The sequence below is a fragment of the Homalodisca vitripennis genome, chromosome 5, assembly GCF_021130785.1.
Source record: "Homalodisca vitripennis isolate AUS2020 chromosome 5, UT_GWSS_2.1, whole genome shotgun sequence".
Classification (NCBI taxonomy): Eukaryota; Metazoa; Arthropoda; class Insecta; order Hemiptera; family Cicadellidae; genus Homalodisca; species Homalodisca vitripennis.
The window spans coordinates 98762177-98777965 of record NC_060211.1 but is presented as its reverse complement, the minus strand read 5'-3'; positions in this window follow the sequence as shown (position 1 = coordinate 98777965).

Genomic DNA, 15789 nt, shown 5'->3' with positions numbered 1-15789 from the left:
CACTTTTTACAATACTCTTCAACAACTACATATTAATTTCAACTACATAAATAATTATGCGAAATCGCATAGTTTAAACATATGGAAAAAATACTGATGTTAAAATTTCAACACTGAAGCAAATGTGTATATCTGTTTCATAATATCTAAACAAGCATGATTTGTAGTGAATTTGGAAAAGTGAGAATATAATCAGTATATACGTATTTAACTGTTGGAGAAGAAATCAATAATATTAATATTACCCACAATCATGTTTGATGTTTAGACTATGTTGCTTTTAATAGTTACGGATTAAAAGATCACAATAATACTTCAAGGGAACTCAAACCCATTCTTAGACTTTTGCCACTAAAAAGAAGTTTTACCAAATCAATCTACAACATTTTTATAGCTGACCGCATGACTTTACTTGAATCTGTACGCTAGTCTCTATCCTAAACACTTAGTACTAATTGTAATTTTAACCACCTTTCAAAAGCTGTGGCTAGTTAATTTGAATTTTTTATAGACGTTAACCATAGATTTCCATTTATAACTGTACTGTAGAATAAGTTCATCACACAAATTACCTAACCTATACCTTCATAAAAACAAGTTAAAGTTTTAAAAGTAAAAGTTACAAAAATATTATAAAAGATAGCGGTCATGAAGAATATTATAAGCTATATTAAGTTCTTTCATGACAACCTTAGTGTGTAAGAGAGTAAAAAGTTACAAGCCTTCAAAAAGTAATCTTCAACTCCAAATTCTAAATCCAAACCCTAATTATATACCTAACACTTAATTCATGCACATGTTTTTAATCTTTTAAAACTTTAGCACAATTAATTTTAGAACGAACTGGCTGTATAATAATGTATTTATAAATAACCAGTTATTTCATTCATGTTCTTTGATGGTGAATGTCACTCCATGGAGTATGGCTGAACGTCGCTTAAATTTTACTGTAATTTATGGCTAATCGAAATGTCAACTAGAAAATAAATATATCTGTAAACAAAAGGGTGTACGATCATAGGCAATTTTAAATTGCTATACACTAACTTTTTCTAACGAAATGGGAAATAGAGATGAAATTTTTCATGCAACCTTATAAAATCCTGTTATCGATCTCGGGGTGTGGCGTTCTTATGCCGTCTATAATACCCAGCAAGATATTTTAAATTATTAATTTATCTATTCAACTGTTTTATTATTATTTTACTACATATAACGTAATTAAATGTATGTTTAAATTTAATGTAACTTTTGAAATAGTTGAACGTATTCAGGACATTATTCTTTATTGCTAAACTTGATATCAGAAACTTATAACTGCAATGCAGACCAAGCGTTTTGTTTATGTGTCTACTACGAGTATAAATGTATGTAAAACGCTTGGCAATGGACCAACAAGCCTTTCTTATAATATAATAAGCGTATATTATAAGCGTAATGTTTCCTTCTTATTACCAGCAATTTTACACATTGAAAGTTTTTAGTAACAATTGCAATACGTACGATGTGTCCTATAATAAATAACATTTATATATCCACATACATTTACAGCATCATTAAATTATTGAACAAATTAAAAGTTTCATACGTTATATTTTCAAAATTCACCGTTACTTTATTTGATCTAACTAAATATCAACTTTATTTTTATATATACATGTAACATACTTCCCTGTCATAGAATATTATCTCTTTGTATTTTCAATGACATGTTTTTATTTAGTACAAAATTGTTTATGTTATTATTACTTTTATTCAGTTGTGTTGGTCCGAAGATGTTCTCATTGAGTACGAAAGGCCTCACAAAAATAAAAACTTATATTATTAGAGAGTTTGTTTAAATTAATATATAATTTTCAACAAGAAAAGAGCTTCAAGAATGTATCTCATACGTCGCAAAAATTTACGGTAAATAGTAAGTAAATATACATAAAATAAAAGCTACCATTAGGATAGTTTTATTGCTTCATAATATAATAATTTTTCTCTAGCTAAGCGAAACATTTTAAAGTCCGTCATTTCATAATAACTGAATTGGGCATGAGAAATGTCATTACATTTATGCACTCTAGGTTCAAACTTTAATCAAACATCTCAATGCTTCAATAAGTTAACATTTATCAATGAAATGCAACTTCAAAATATTTAAGAATGGTTATTACACAGAGTTAAATTATTATGCTACGTTGCATCTGAGACATAAAACGAATACATTTTATATAATGAATAAGAATATTAATAAAATGAACACAAAGTTTTCACTGATTTGTAATTTAGGAAGTGTGAGCCGATTTGCATTTTATAAGCACACATCCAGATCTTTTGTAATTGGAAGATAAATTCTCTTACGAAAGAAAAATAATCGCCGGGAACTATTACTAAGTAAATGTATAAATAGGAGTTTAAAAATATGATAAAATAATTTCAGATTATATTTTTTATAGCTATATACTTTATACAAACCATAAAATTAGTTATATCACCGTTATTCAACCAGACAAAAAGAGTTAAAACCGTCTCATTAAGGGACTGTAATTCGTTGGGTGATGTTATCTTCTTATTTATTTACATGTCTTATGACTAGTTTTAAGAACACCAGACTAAAATAATACTATCAATTACATTTTTATTCCTTCAGATACCCTCTTATTTGGGCCAGTAAAAAACTGGCGTGGACGAGATCAATTCCTTTCTTAAAGACAATGTTTCTATAAAAAAAAACAGGCTGTGCGCGATATTACAATTAAATCAGTAAATAACAGATTTAAAATGTTATACTATCCATAAAATAAAATTATATACTACATATTATCAGAACTTGAGATTACAGATGGAATATAATAGTAATGTCTCATATATTTGTCCTTAGATATGAACTAATATTACTAAAATTAGGAATCAGTAATTCATAGTTTTTTTTACATTTAACTTTTCATATTATTCTACACGCTATTTCTCCTAGCATGTCAAAATGATAATATTTTATATTTACTGCTTGTTTTTTTAGTTTTATTATTGTATTAATTTATTGTAAATATTTATTATGAAACCATGTGAAAATATTCTACGAAGAACAAAAATTTTAACAAGACAAACTTAGTAGCACATTTTATTCCTGAAGACAAAGTAGATACATGTGTTAACTATTACATCAACCAACGTCTTATGTTTCTCAATTGTTATACCAATTTGAAAACTTAAAAACATCGTAGTATCTATTATTTTTTTAAGAAATATCTGAATACTCTACCTTCAAGTGACTTATACTTACTAACCTCGTAATGTCCACGTTACAACAGGTTTATGTTACTGTCAAAAAGATGTAATAAATCAGACAAATTAAAACTGTTTATTGATTCAGTGGCATCATTATTTTACCGTATGATATTTCAATTCAAGAATTTAATAAAAAGTTTATTATTGTGAGTAGAAAGATTAACAACTGAAATGGGTTCAATAATAATGGATATAGTTGTATTTTACAAACATAAAAAGACAAAGACTAACTAGATTGTGGTGGATTCATTAATCCGTCGTCTCCCACAATCAACCCCATATTGATATAACGCAGTTTCTTAACGTTTGGAAGAGAAAAACAATATTTTTTGTATAACTATTCTCTAAACCTTTAAAATAGCATTGCTGCAAATTTTTAAACGAGACACATATACATATATCAATTTAAAAAAATTTGTTATCTAGAATAGGTATAACATTAAAATCAACGATAGCCAAGAAGATAAATAGAGGCACTTTAAGTTAAAACTTTCTATAATGGAAAGGCATTAATCATATAATGAAACATCTCGCTGTTTGTAACAAACCTTTGATAAAATCAAATTGGTTTATGAGATGAAAATATTTTATGGAAATACAATGAAACTTTTATAAGTTTTTTTAAAGGATAGGCCGATCCCCTTTTAAGCCTAATTCTGACGTTCTCATGGGCCACTGCCCTGTGCGAGGCTCTTATCAAATAGAATAAGGAGGAGAGTCGATACAGTACGAGGTCGACGGTACTGATAGGGGTCGCATACAGGATTTGAACCTGCGCTATTTCTAACTCAGACACAAAGTCCAACGTCTTAGACCACTCGGCCATCGGCACTCCCAACAATAGCTCGATTTGGCTCAACAATATCGTGCCTAGTATCGCTGAATAAAGAGATGAGGTCTGTTGTATAAGGATAAAATAAAACAATGGTTCAAATATTGATATGATAATAAAACAAAACATTGATTTTATCCAATCGAAAAGAAAATCTTACGAGTTAGACTTCAGCGAGTGAAGAAAAGCAGATTTATAAAATTAAGCTATTAAGAACTTTAGTGTAGTATTTTTAGCATTTAATTTCATTATGCAGCTGTGTCACATTGTAACACTTAACTAATGATGGTGTGATGTAATAGTAGTCAGATCACACGACTTTTACAGCAGCTGCAGTTTCATATGGAGCCATTATTGTAATGCCTCACGGTCCCTCGAGGTTTGTGGCTCGTATTGTTCAGTCTTCACATTAAAAACAGCTTTTATATACTTTACTTTGAAACCGAGGTAGGTGAGGTGTAGGCAGTCTGAAAGGGCTAAAGTAAAATTCCGTTACGATCAGTAAATATGTTTTACAAAAATTACTTTCTTTAAAGAAAGATACAATACGATTGAGTTCTAGAAGCAGAGAGTAAAACATAAGTGCAGTTTACAATCATCACAAGATGATTAAAACACTTTAAATATGAACTAATATAAATTAACAGGGCTTTATAAATAAATACTGAATGCACAGAATAAATAGAAAATTATTTGTTTTTCTGTGATTGTGAGTAAAGTTATAAAATCAGTCATGTGTTGCATTAGAGATAATGTGTACTTAGAAGGAAAATTAAACTTACAAATCCAAGGGTTGAACTAAAACTTTGTGAGGTGTATAATGTGTTTCTAACTTTTTTAAGTTAATATATTTATAACAATAATGCGATTGTATTGACTGAGTACAAAAACATTTTCTAAATACTCAACTTATTATTGTACAAAAATGGTTTAGATAGTTAAATATAAATAAATACTGAATCAAAATTGACAATAACATGTAAAATTGAAGCCCTTAAGGTGCAGATTTATAGAAGGATTTTATATTCAATAATTTCTAATAGGAGCAGTTTTTTGGAGGGAGTGGTGTTAAAACAATCCTAAATTTCATTGACATTGGAACAATTCAAACTTCTCTAAAACTAACAGAACCCAGTAAATAGAATATTTCCAATGCAATTTGCCTATATCACTTAATTTACAGACATGTATTATAAACTACAAAAATATTTTATTATGTGATAATTATAGGGAATAATTGGACTTTCCCAATTATTTACACAATTTGCACAAAGGTAACGAAAATGTTCAAAGAAGATGGGGATATTCTGAAACTACGTAAAATTATTATTGGATTTTCATGAGATTAGTGTGCTTAAACCCATCATTCCTGATATTCAGCAAGTTGAAGGTAGAAAACGTTAAGAAATGGATTTAAAAATCCACGATGAACCTGGCGCCATCTAGCTTACAACAGTATACAAGGACGTATATTTTACGATTAACATTATCCGTGTGATATTTATAATAAGCAGGCTTACGACTAAATGTGAAAGATAGTGTCACTGCTAGGTGATTTCGTTATTGGTATTTTTCCATCAATTGTTCAAAATTAAGCCATTTGTATAAGGTTTTAAAAATGTCAACAGGAAGAGGTAATAACAAAAACTAAGGAAAGTGAAAATAGGTTTGTGAGCTGATGAAAATCCGATGATGAATAAGTGAAGATCAATGAAGGTCTCATTGTAGGAAGGCCCGAATATGATTATTTGACAGTATTAGATAGCGTTGAACTTTAACAGGGAAAAACGATCTGAGTGAGTGTGTATAAGTACGCTGTCAAAATTAGACCCAAAAGAGAGATGAAACTGTTATTTATGTACAATATTGTTAATGTACAGATTCATCGTTAAAGATACATCAATCAAAAGTACACCTTTAACATACAACCAATTAACACAAATATACTTATGTGTACTTTTTATCGCATGGCCCTCAGAGCGGCACTGCTTTGCCTAACCAGTATAAATAACTATGTGTTACTGCTGACCATTATTAATGTTTGTGTAGATGCTCATATAACAAGAAGTAAAATGTAATTCATAATGTTTATATGTGAAAATTAAAGTTATCGTTGTATATTATAAGAATTAATTAGATAAAAGAAATAGCTGTATACCAAATTGTATGTTTTGCATGTAAAGCATACCGGTTTTAATAATAAACTTTAGTTAACATACTGTAGCCTACTCTTGTATACAAAATAAGTTTCCTATAATTAATATAAAGATGTTTTAATTAATTTTTTTACGTTTACAGAATAAATAATATAAATTAATAGCATGTTTAGAAAACATTATCCACTAATAATGCTACAAATTGATAGTTTAAAATTGTATACTGGATGGATTTAAAGTTCGTCATTACAATACTTTTTATACTGCAGATTTTGAAATATATTTTGACTGCTATTGCATACTTTTGACCAAAAACTATACCTTTTTGTGTAAATTCTTTATTTCGATAGAGCTTATAGTTTTTAACTACCACGATCAACTAAAAAATTTGTTACTCACATATTTGAATGCGCGTGTTTTTAATGATTTATCATAAATACATGACAATAAACAACGATCCATTACTAAGATCAGTATGCGTAAGTAGATAATATGTCTAACTCACTGTACGAGCCATTGAAATTTCAAATGTATGTACTATCCAAAATACCATAGAAAAATTATTATCTCTTCAAAATTGATTGTTTATCTCGTAAAACTTTGATGAATATATCTGAAAAGTTCAAAAACCCAGTGCTTATGTTTTAAGAAATACTAGATATATTAAAGATTCCTAGCAGTTTAGAATGGTTTAATGATTGTGATTTGACAAAGATTTTATATATTACATAATTGATTGATAAAATTTAAAACTACTTAATATTAAAAATATATGTTCAAAATTAAAAGTAAAATATTATAAGTCCTTACAGAACTAAAAGATATTCAAAAGAATGAATTATATCTAATTTATATAAAACCGTTGTTGATATATCTTAAAATTTAGATTCTTAGAGTAGAATAATTACTTAAAAATAACTGAAGATAAAAGTAATATAATTCCTCCGGAAACGTTTCAAGATAAAAAAGCGTGTTGATTTTGAAAATACTGCTTAATTTATGCTATTAGATGTACTGCACAGGGAGCAAAATGTATCTAAAAATATTTAAACGTGTTAAACATTATAGAATTTTGGACAGTATTTATACGTTAATTTTGAATGGCTAAAAAAAGCACTTCGACTGAAAATACATAATTTTTACTTACATATTTAATGGTTGTTTAGTGTCATCATTCGAATTGGTTGGAATTGCCTGTGAAGAGAGTATTGTTACATTGACAGTAATAGTACCGCCCAATCGTGATATATAATGTATACTAATGTTGATGCCCTGACAAATTTCCAGTGGATATCATTTGCAGTCTCTGTTCTAGGTCTTCTTTTGCATCTAGGATGGTATTCCTAGACCTTCTGCCTACCAAGACTGCGGCGATTCATTTGTATCCCATTTTTAAACCTAGGAGAAGGCGGGATATCATGTTTTCTAAGTTTCTTTTAACGTCTTGCTTCATATTCACCGTTAAATAAAGCTATGTAACGTCATGTTATTATCTTTCAGAATATGTCTTAAAAGATATTTCTTGTGGTAGCAGACTTGGGTATTATTACTAGTGTCCAAAAGTAGAATGGACAAGGTGCTGCTAGGGTCTTATCGACGTATTTCCTGATACATTCCGGTAGCCTTGATTGACTTTATAGCAGAAAATAATGTATTATGGATGCTAATGCCATAGTGACACAAGTCATCCAATTGTATTCACTAAACTGAGCATAGGCAAGAATTGGATCCCATGGTGGTCAATGAGGATCCACATGTATTGCAAACTTCTAGATACTTATAGACTGTTAAAGGGAGAGTCGTTCAGTGTCTCTATTCACCAATTGCAGCTAATTAACAATGATTTGTTTTCTTAACTGTTGTGTTTTCTCTACAGCATCATTTTGATCGATAAGTCGACATTAAGCTTAACAGAGATCCCAGGACTGATATTTAAAACTAAGGGATTAGAAGCACATAGAACTATCATCGTAACAATAAAAACAATTCTTATTGTTTCCATGGTAATATAAATTTAAAAATGCATTTCAGATTTGAAATTTAAGCGTCAAGATGTTTAGGTCCGATTAACGAAGTTCAAAACCCCCATCTGTGCAGAAATTATATTAAATTGCCCTCTAGAAGAAATGATGGTCACCTCTTTAGCTGACATTGAAATGAGGTATATCTGTTCGACATTCTATGTTTTCTCTTTATATGACATAGAATTTCGAACAGATATACCTCGTTTTAATCGGCCGAGAAGAATGTGCCGAACTCTGGTTCAAAATGGCCAGGGGTGATTGTAAGATACCATGCCAGATAGTGCAGTAACGAAAGGGTTGAGGATAATGAATATATCTTCTTCAGTATAACGCTCCGCTGGTGCCAAATTACTTGAATAACAGTTCGAGGATATCCTGTGTATGGAAATTATTCTTCAGAGTAACGCGCTGTTGATCTCAATCTCCCTGAATGCCAGTGGCAAAGAAATTCTACGTAAGATAAAAAAATTTGTTTTATGAAGTGATGTCCAAGCTGCCTATCATCTTTCCTGACAGATTTATGGTTTTTGCAGTCTTTTTTTATATATTCTGGTTGACTCGCCCTCCAAAATTATATGTCTAGACATAAAAGTCTCTAGTTTTATAAGTGACGCAAGACAGAGATGATGAAGGGCTGATGTAATATTGTAACTATATCCCAATAAAAATTTAATTACTTTCTGAAAAGAAAACATCTTGTTTTATTTACTTATTTAAAAAAAATAGTTCAGTAAGACAGCAATATCCAGGTTCTTACAAGAATGTTTTAAGAAATTAAAAGCAGCAGTCCTGTCCTCATCAAATTGAAAGTCATCAAATTTTTACACAAAGTTGAATGTTGAGTTGAAGTTTTAACTATGTCTTTTTCAACTAAAACTACGTTAGTGGAATTCTAATTTTAAGTATTCAGCGTCATAAAACTAAAAAAAAACACTCGATTACACACTGTATAAACGTGTTTACACAGAAATCTTCCTTTTTATCAAGAAATAATGAATGAAAAGATCATTAAAAATGTAAATGTAATATTTAAAATTGCCCATTATATAAGTATTTTTGCAACATTATATATGTAAATAATTGAATTTATCCGAGTTAATGTTGATAGTTTTGACTCTATAGCCTCTTTCTATATTATTTAACCCTCAATCCACAAGGGCAGTGACTCCATCCTGAAAGACAGTTGCTAGGTTGCCTGATTAAAACTAAATATAGTTCTGTAATTAAAAGTTTATACTCAAGCAAATTGAAATATAATATTTGGCAGTATATATAAACTTTAATGACACGAATTTAATATTAAGTTCATATGTTTAATATACACTATATTTTATTAATATATTTATACATGTTCTGAAATTAATCGTAATGAGTAAGTAAAATATGAGCATGTACACATTGTTGTTCAACTGTAGTAGGACGATGGACTATAATAGCATCCAAGTAACACTGCCATTATTGTACTCGTAAGGCTGGACTATCCAGCAATGCAGAGATAGTAAACATTTTGGTCACATTGTCTTGCTGTTCTTCTCGCAATATTACATTATTTATTGCTTACTCTAATCCACCTACCGCTACAGGGTTGGTATTGTTCTGGAAACGTATGAACGATACAATACCATTTATCAGATTTACTGACTATCATTTGTAAATGTTTTTTCTGATAAAAGTTCATATTTAGACCATATATATTGTGAGTATTTGTTTATCTTTAAGACCTGTATTGTACAATATATACCATTCAACGCAACCGACCTGTGATCCCCTTCTCCCAAACTGAAAGTACTTTTTCTTTTTACCGAATCAATAATATTATAGACTTTTTAATCAACCTAGTTAACTGATTTCACGTTTTCTAACTAATAGTTATTCAAAAATGGGATACTCAAATAAATACTTTGTCTGCCTGGGAAAGGCAGTTAGCATAATCATCGATATATCATCACTACACTCATGAATCCAATTATAAATCAATTTAACAAATATAATAAAACATTATATCAAAAATAAATTATTAGTACTGGTCTTCTATAAATTGATTTGTCATCGCTCATTTCTTTTATGTTTTGATCTGTCCAACACCTCACATAGAAGATTACCTGTCATTGTTACCAAGCAAACTGTAAAAATTTACCTACAAGGAACACTGCGAGGTCTAATGGCGATAAAAACACTTTACTTTAATATATAAGGAAAAACTATTATTCATAACCCGTTTAACAGCTACAATTCGTTTTAAAACTAAAATTTAAATATTGGACAACATTTTATTAGTCACTAGGTGAAGAAATCATAATTCAAGGGAAAAACACCACGTTGCTAGCGAGTAGACATAAGGATGTATTTTAAATGAAAAACGCCTTTTAAATGTCATTATCATTTTATAAACTAAAAAGGTATATTAAAAAGGTATTGAAAACTATTTCTATGTATAATGTAGTGTAATAACGCTGAAATAATTATTCTGTAAGAAAAATAACTGAACATATAGTTTTAAAAAGGTGCATTGTTTTACATTATCAGCCGTTAAATTCATAACATTTGTTTGTGATCATCAATCAACCGTTCAATTTAATTTTTTTTTAATCATGTACAAAGCTTAAGGTAAAAAGATGATAGCATAAGTTAATTTCTTTAAGCTGTCAGCACATGCATACGTCTTAAAAAAAGCAAAAAGTGTTATATGTTTGTAAAGTGTGCTAATGTTTGTAGAAAATACCGTTATGAGGACGATTGAAATAGGCAAATTTCTATAAAGCATTCCAAACAATATGTTTATATTTACCTTTATATATAAAGTAAAATATGAAACCTAATACGCTGTAGTTTATTTGGATCATTTATTCACAAATTAAATCTCTTTAATGATTGTAGATAAACATGTAAGGGGTAAATAAAATACTGGTGTAGTAATTTGTCACAGAAAGACAATAGTGGTTAATGGATAGGACAAGAAAATACAACTTTAATCAGTTACTCAATCGATAGTATCCTAAGAACATCGGTTGTAAAGTTTATTACATATGGGTAGTAACTATTAATAGCAGGAGTGATTAGGCAACCTATAACAGGCTGTCAGAATTTTATCGAATAATGTATTCCGCCATAAGGTCGTTAATGTTTGTAACTCATTAGACACAGACAATAAATATTGATAGCTTGCACAGTGATGGACAACACTTGGTATCAGCCAATTGCATTGTGATATATCTTATTACGTATATTGACAAATTTCATAGAAAGAGAAATTGAGGAAATTTCATTATTCAAAGAAAAATGATTTACTGTATCAAGTGAGGGAAGTTATTGACGTCTTGCACGTAATAGCAAAGAGAATTTTTTAATATTTGACGGTGAGTTTTTTTAATTTAATGGAATAGTTAAGTAAAATTGTTATTAAATGAATTTCCTCTATTGCTTCCTATATATTTATGAATTAGAATACGTATAATACATGAATCAAATTAATTATTTTGTTACAGAATAAAATTTGTATATGATCTATGCAAACCGATTTTTCTTGCCAAAATCAATGTCAGGATCACTGTTGAATTATGATGTACTTTCTATAATACATGAAACCTTCTGCTTTGGTAACGCAAGGTTCCGACGCCCTCTCCGTCACCCTCATCTCCAACGCCTTTTTCGTTACCTTTGGGTTCAACTTTAGTGGCTTCGCCGTCATCTCCATCAACATCCGCTCCTCTCACTCTGCTACATAACACCTTTGCCGAAACTGTCACTGGGACATCAAGGCAACAAGCACACCAATTCAGTCTTTTTTTATTGGCTTCATCTTTGTTCTCCATCAAAATGTGACACACAACCATAACATTTTAAATTCTAATTTAAAGAAACACATTTAAAAACCGTGTCGCTTGTGCATAATAATACGCAAATGGCTACAAATAAGTGAGACGAGCTTAATCTCATGTGCAAGGAGCTCAATCCAGATTTGCTAGTTGTGACCGACCACGGTTTTCACATCAGCAATATCAAAAACTTCGAAATTACCAATCGGGAAATTTGCACTGCCAAAAAGGAGGGGGTATAGCAATGTTTCTGTAAAGTGAGCTCTCCTTTACCCCATTCACTCATTTTTTTAAACCTAAAGACAAGAAAATGTGAACTTACAAGGGTAAAACTCAAAACTAAATACTCTCATATTGGTGTCATAAGTCCCTTCACAGAGAAAACATTCTGGGAAAAGAAAGTTGGAACTTTCTATATTTTATGGATCACAAACAGCAGCAATTCCAAAAACACTAAGAAATATTTCATTTCTATCTAGACGTGAGCTACTAAGGAAAACCAAAGAAACGAATGTTCACATGGATTACTATAGATATACTGATTTCGAGAGAAAAAATGTGTTTAGAAATAAACAAGCACACAAGCACAGTTAAAGAAGAGTTCAAAAGGTTTTTTTAATTACAAACTAATTTATATATAAGTTATCAAAGCTGCGAAATGTTATGGTATAAACAAGCGTAGATCATGCCAAAAACGTTTCAAAAACTGCATTTCACATAATAAACAATTAAAATATACTGAATGCCAACCGATTAAACTACAAATTAAAGATAAACTCATCAACGCTCCTTCAAGGATAGCCGATGAGTTCAATAATTATTTCCCTCAGTTGGCGCTAACCTAGGGCTTCGTAATCCAACCACTCCCTCCTGTTCCCCAAGTCCAGTAACTTCTTTCGCTCTGGCAACGGTATCAGAGCATGAAATTGCACAATGTCCCCAACATTCAATAATAAAGCTAGTGGGCGTGCTAAAGTGAAACATGAAATGGGAATCGTGCCAGGATTAAGCGTTATTGCTGGTTTTGCAAAAGTAGAAAACAATTCCCTAAAAATCAGAAACAGCTGTTTTCAGCCTAAATTATTAAGCCATGCAGACAAAAAGGGCCCTTAAAAGAATAATTTAAGATGAGGAGCAGCAGAAAACATTTTCTATGATCCTGGTAAATTTAGAAAACTATGTCTGAGTATTTATTAGTTTTTTGACCACATAAGAGCTGTAGTTTTTACATTAGAGACACATTTCTGTGCAACAGTATAGTTCAAAGTTTAGGGTATCTCTAAAACCTCCTGGAATACTTCCTTAGATTTTGTGGACTTCGTCTTTTGCTCTGGACACATGTGGATGCCTGTATAACTACATGTATCAACCCCTACCCTACTCGATATCACTGACTACTGTTGTGAACTGAACTCATACTCTTATCGATGATTTCACTTGCCCGTGTAACTATGTAGAATGTGTTGATCCTGTACGAACTGTATAGGAGGATAGGACTTGTCAGCCGTGCCGTGTGATGCGTGTGTTCTATGGAGAAAGTTTCGGTGAGAGGCAGCATTTCTCTATTCAACGCTTTGCTCTCTTCACTCCTTGCCTGTTTCAAATTCGTCTAAGTCATCCTTGTCTTTATTTTTCTAGAAATAGAACATTATATAAATAATTAATTAGTTTAATTTATCAATACTCCTCCGAGCCCGATTATTTTAATTTTATTTTATTCTCTTTCAAATGATTGTACAATGTACTAATAATGTAACACATGAAATGCTTTATCCTATGAATGATGATTTCTCAGCGTTTTTTGGAATACATGAAATGGAGGTGATTGAATTTAAATAAATTAAGGTATTACGGTTATTACGCGAAATATAATATTCTAGAGATTCAGGGAAATGTCCTTATTAGCCGTTTTTCGCTGCACGAATCTTTTTTCTTTCTTTGTGACTAGGATAAATTGATTTGGCATTGTAAATATAATCGTTAAATTTCTATATTTTTCTGTAGCTAATAGTATCTTCAAATTGTTAATGTCTATCAGGTTCAAAACTGTCACTAATACACCAGGTAACTAATTGGTAATTCTATAGTTTCTCTCAAATAAGGTTGATTTAGGATTATGTGTTAGCGCAGGTTGTTATTGCGTGGTTTATAAATAAGCCAGCAAATGCTGGTTTTCCCCAAACCCCCAAACATCTTCATGCATAACTGAGTGTGAGGGCGAGTAATGTCAAGACTAGATGACCGGTTAGCGCAGCAAATGCGGTGTATAATATATACTCAATGATAAATAATATGGAGTAATGCGGGCTTCTAAGCTATAATAAAATGATTTCCAACTTATATTTTACTGATTTATAATTCAAGTCACTTTACCGTTTATTTTTTCGCGATTAGCGAAGACTCCCAAGCCAGTTTCTGACGAGTTTGTCTCTACGCAAAGTTAGAGTCGAACAGTTTGACACAGAGGATACAAATTTTGTATAGAAAGTATACTATACACGTAAATTATCACTGAAAGTGATAAACAGTTATTCATTTGGAATCTCGATTTCTGTCTTTCCAAAAAAGATTCTGGTTTCATTGGTTTATAGGTAATCCAGTTGTCAACGAGAAAAAAAAGGAATTAGACAAATAATAAATAAGTACAATGAAATTTTTTAATACAAGTATTGATTGTAAATTTTAAGGTGTTATCTATGTTTATGTGCAAAGAAAAAGTGTGGGGAAATCATGGCGAGAAAGCATGCCTGTACATTCGATAACTAGAGCTCATTCGTCATTTCATTTTGTACAGTTTGTACTTAATTATGAGAATATATTTGTATATATATATATATATACATCCAGGAAATGTTCAGTTCGGTTATCAAGATAAGACATTACGTATCTACTAAAATTGTGAATGAAACATTATTTATTGTTGATACAAGTATTTTTACACGAGTAATATAAGTAACATATATATTAAAAACATTTGAACTGTTTTATGATTAATTATAAAGTGTGCAATTTCAAGTGAATATTTAAATTGCTGTGTCAGAATATATAGACGCATTTTTTAACATTGTGCAATTTAGGTTCAATGAACTAGGCTTAAAGTAAATTGAACTAAGCACCTAATACACTTTATTAATTAATAAAGTTTAATACAATGTGATATAGGCATACGCTTTGTACGGAACGTTAACGTTATTTTACGACAAATAATAGATTGAGAAGTAGTTACGGATTGTAATTTAAATCACGACCATAAATTCCGCACAGATAATTGAGTTATTTTCAACTTAGTAATACAGAATGCTAATGAAGATTGAGAGAAACGCTAATCACGTGTAATATATTAACTCATGAATGCTTCCTTTGTCAAGCAGCAAGGCATTGTTTGGCATAACCGTGGAGAATCAAATTAAAGATTTGTGCATTATATTTAACATATTTAAAAATGTAACATTAAATGCATAAGTAAGGTAAAAACCTATTGAATCAAATTACTCGATAATTAATTTTTCATTAGTTATTATAGGATAATATTCGTATAAAGTGTAATAATATACTTTCTCTTTTGTAATCACGTATTCAGAAGAATATTTTATAACAGTTATGGATACACCTGTGAAATAGAAAATAATAACAGGAAATGTGGCGGATAAAGTCAACTGTAGTTATTTTAGCGTAGGCCTATTTAA